Genomic DNA, 4,914 nt, shown 5'->3' on the forward strand with positions numbered 1-4,914 from the left:
CATGTAAAGAGCTGGGTGCAGCAGAGCACATCAGTACACTCAGAGCGGGGGTGAGGGTGGGGTATGTGAGCCATAGGTTCGGTGAAAGACAATTCTCAGTCATTCAATAAAACAATACACATGTAAGGTGGAGACTGATTGATGAATACATACTTATGTCCGCCTCTAGCTTCCACATATTTCCATAAAGGCAAGTGAGCACCCCCTGGGACATATCACACACACACACACACACACACACACACACACACACACACACACACACAGCATTTCTCTGAAGAGTGGGCCTACAAGTGGGGAAGAACTCTTATTGGTTGCTTCATAAGATTTCCCCTACTAAGTAATATGCTGTCACTTACATTCTGAACTAACTTAAAGAGGCTTCTAACGTGAATGTCAGATTACTGAGCGAGCACACAGGTAAATGCACATTTGTCACCCATCCTTCTTAGCAAACGCTTTGTGTGCCTCAACTGCATCTTCCCAGTTGCATATGAATTGCCTGGGAGAAGAGCTTAGTTATAGACTCTTGGGGGGATTAGCTCTTCTAAAACACTGGGAAAGGAAGGCCACTTCGGTTAGAACTAGACAGACTGGATTAAAATGCAGCCTCTACCACGCATGGTCCACACATCACCAATCTTTACATTTTACTCTGCAGGTCTGCTTTTCATCTTGTTTTCTTTCTAAATTTTTTACTTTTAAAAATGCTTCAATGTGTATGCAATAGTCTGTCATATGAATAGATGTTTGATAGTGTACTTAATTACCTATTTGGAAATTATTTTGATGGTTTCCAGATTTTTATTATTATAAGCCACGACAAAATGCATATCTGGTGGGTAAATCTCTGTGAACATTACGTTCAGATTTACAAAGTCATCGACTCCTCCAAATTACCCCTTAACAAGTCATTCTTACCAAGAACAATATTGTTAATGAAATGGTTGATGTTTGTTACAGCTAACACATCATTTTATATTTGAATAGAAAACTGTGTACGTTGTGCAAGCACTTAATAGTGTGTATACTATTATATGTGTGTATATATGTATGTATGTATAATCAGTGTGTACAGTTAGTTTATGCTCACACTCCATAATCAGGTGATTATGAAATAACTTTGAACAGACAAATGAGGGACTCTGTGGGGGTTCAGCTTGGCATTTAATTTACCATCTGGCCTTCACTAAATTTCAGCAGTGTCTAAAATTTGATTACCGTACCCACAAATAAGAAAAGGAGGATAAATGATCTGGACTCCCAGGACTCTTGTGAGAAAGTAAGCATGTCTCACAGTTGACCACTGTTGAGTGCCAGGCCGGCTCACTGCCTGGAGTGTAGGAAGACAAAATCGAGGGAAGTCCCCTGAAATGAGGGCATCAGAATGAAAATGACTGGGGCTTTCTTCCTGCAGATTTCACATTTTCACGACTATTTGGCTTTCTTCATGCAGATTTAATATTTTCAAGACCATTGAGCTAGACAATGGGCATCCCTCTTATTTATTGATTATCTACTTTATGCTTTGCACAGGTTATTTTTACTCTTCATAATTCCCCAAAGGCTAGGATTATCATAAGGATACTGAAATTGAAGAGATTATATAAACTTACATATTTTTAAAAATTACATATTTTTTTTATTCTCCCTCATGTGTGTGTGTGCATGTGATCATGCCTGCATGCCTATGCCTCAGCATTTGTGTGGCGGTCAGAGAGCAACTTGTGGAGTTTATTCTTTCCTTTTACCATGTTAAGTTCCAAGGATCAAAGCAGGCCATCAGACTTGATGGGAGTATATTTAAGATTGTTTAATAAAATGTGATCATCTCCTCTCCTTTCTACTTCACCCTCTTTTTGTTAGTCCTTACATCAAAGCATTAAAACAAACTCGAGTCCCATCACGTATCTCGACCACATCGAACTTCCTTTCTCCCCTTCATAGTTCACGTCCTTGTAAGACTTGTCCTCCTGTTGTGGAACCTATACACTATGTGGAGATGTATTGCTGCAGTTGGTGTCATAAACAGTTGAGTGCCCCATAACTAGGCAGGAGAGAATAGGCAGGATTTCTGGGGGGAGAGAGGAAGAGGAGAAGGAAACTAGGTGTTAACAAGCCAAGGCTCGTTAAATGTTGATTTAAAAATATGGATTAATTAAGTTACAAGAGCTAGTTGAAAACAAGACTAGCTAAAGGCCAAGCTTTCATAATTAATAATTAGTTTTCATTTTATTATTTGGAAGCTGGCTGGCAGTACAAAAACATCTTCCCATGTTTTTATTTACTGAAGCGTGATTCTAATTAGCCTTATCGATGAAAAACTCTGAGTCAGATATCAGGGTAAAAGTAGAAATAGCAAAGAAACAGCAGCAGCCATTAGAGACTTTTTACCTCTCTCTGTACAGATTTCCAGATCTCTACGGTTAACTAGCTAGCTCTGTCCTCTGATCTCCAGGCAAGCTTTATTTGTCAGAACACAAACAAAATATCACACAACAGTTTATTTTCCTTGTATTCCCTGTCTTTCTTTCTTTCCTTCCTTTCCTTTCCTTTTTCTTTTTTTGTTTTTTTCATTTTTGATAACAGCTCTCTGTGTAACAGTCCTAGTTGTCCTGGAACTAGCTCTTGTAGATCAGGCTTCGCCTCAGACTCAGAGATCCGCCTGCCTCTGCCTCCCAAATGCTGGAATTAAGGGCACACACCACCAGCGCATGGCTTGATAACTCTCTTTCTGCAGTCTGTTCTTTTCTAGTTTTTGTGACACCGGGTGACATGAAAATCACCTGGTTTCTATTCTCCCACTTGTGCCGGGTGTGTAAAGTTAAGAAGGCTTATCGTAATTATAAACTTTTCAAATTCCAGTCTAAAGTGTTAAATACGATTTTTCTCTAGTGATCGGGTTCATATATTTCCTCAGAACTTCATAGAGCCATGCTGCTTATTGTTCATCATGGGAAAAACATACAAAATAAAAAAATGTCCAAATTATTGTCTTATAGCTTTCATATTAGGAAATGAAGCAAGTGGAAAACCAACTGAAGAAGAATATTGTAATCAATTAATGGATGGTAATGATAGCATACCTTTTTATGTGTTTGCTTTTTTTTAATTTATTGTTGGTTTTTTTGTTTGTTTGTTTTTTATATCAGGGTCTTAGTGTGTGACTGTCCTGGAACTCCCTCCATAGAGCAGGCTGTCTTCAAACTCACAGAAATCCGTCTGCCTCTGCCTCCCAAGCCCTGGGATAAAAGGCATGCGCCACCACAGTCAGTTAAAGATAATGTATCTTAGAGTTTCAATGGAGAAAAACATTGTGTGTTACGGTGGTTAGTGTAAGTCCAGGGTCTCTGGCCTCCATCATCTTTGGAGCCCCCTCTCCCCTGTCTCTGTGCCCTCCAAGCCTTGACCCCTCCCTGGAGGAGGGCCAAGACAGCGGGCCAAATCTTGACCAAGCCTCCAGTCTATTTAAACTCCTTCCCGGATAGTCTCTTTCTTCTCCCCCTGGTGGTCACGTTCATGGCTTCCCGATTCCCCCTTGGGGCCACCAGAGCAGGCAGGAATCCCATTAAACCTGAATATTTTTTTTAGTTTGGCTTGTGATTTGGCTTGATTGGGATTTTTTGCATTGGCAGAGAGCTTGCATTAGGAAAATTCCTAACAGTTAAATTTCAATCTAGATCACGAATTGTCTAGAGATTTCCCTTGGATATAGGAGGAGAGGAGGCATACCTTGTAGGTACCATAATTCTACTATAAGTCTGTGAAGCAAGGACAATCTATGCTGTCCTAAGAATTAAGTTTGAGCATATAGTTGGCCCCAAAGATACTGTGAGATCCAAGGTTGAGAAGGTGATGGATACTGAATTGAAGCAGCCAGTCATTAAGTTAAAAACTCAAGTCCTATATTTTATCTTGCTGAAAATGTGGCACATTTCTTAAAAAGAAATAATAAAAATTAAATTCTATAAGGTTTTGTAATCTGAGTGATTGCCATCAACAGCCTCAGGGTTCCAAAAATGACAAATGCTTGGAATCTTTTGAACGTGTTTTAGATTACTGCATGTGACTCTCAGGTCTTTACCAGCAAGGCAATGTGCTCATTATACGTTACATAGATTATCATCTCCAGAAGATTATAGGTCCAGTACACTTGCTGAAAGAATATCTCACAATTATCATGACTGAATGCACATATTAGCCACGTGTAATTACTGTAGATGAAGCAAGACACGCCTGATGGTGAATGCTGATGGCTGTCGAAGTTTTGTTTGAATGGAGTAAATCTGAGGACTAAGTTTTCTGCTTAGAAAAGAATGAGCATGATCAAATGCACATAGTGAGGCTGTAAAGCAGCAGGGTCATCATCTTTGACAGTAAGAGGGTTAAAGGAAATGAAGTCAGTTTTAAATGTTCTCTTAATGAATAAACCTGGGCGATAAGAAGGAGCTCTGGGATGTTCTGGGGAGACAAACCGGGGAATTCAGGGATGTTCGGCTGAGGAAATAAAATCTTTGAAGCTGAAATAGATTCTCAGGACCACTACAGTCAATTAAGTCTTTCTTTTGTTTTCTGTTAGGTAACCCTAGGAGCTGTGAGTGGGTCGCTTTGAGAGACCCAATGGAACATGTCCAGTGCTCCAGTTAAAAAGAATTCTTTTTGAGACTGTAGATTAAGTTAACCTGGATCTCATTATGTAGCTCAGCTGGCCTCAGGCTTCCGATTCTTCTGCCCCTGCCTCTCAATAGAACGTATTTTTTTCAATTCTGGGGATAATGTTGATGGAATATAAATCAATGGAAACCCAAAAAGCCCAATGTGCTTACACAAGACCTCAAGATAGTGAAGTGAAGGAAGAGCCCAGAGCTGCTACTTCATCCCTGCATGTATATCTCCTGGAACAGTGTTTTGCAC

The sequence above is a fragment of the Microtus pennsylvanicus genome, chromosome 7, assembly GCF_037038515.1.
Source record: "Microtus pennsylvanicus isolate mMicPen1 chromosome 7, mMicPen1.hap1, whole genome shotgun sequence".
NCBI lineage: Eukaryota > Metazoa > Chordata > Mammalia > Rodentia > Cricetidae > Microtus > Microtus pennsylvanicus.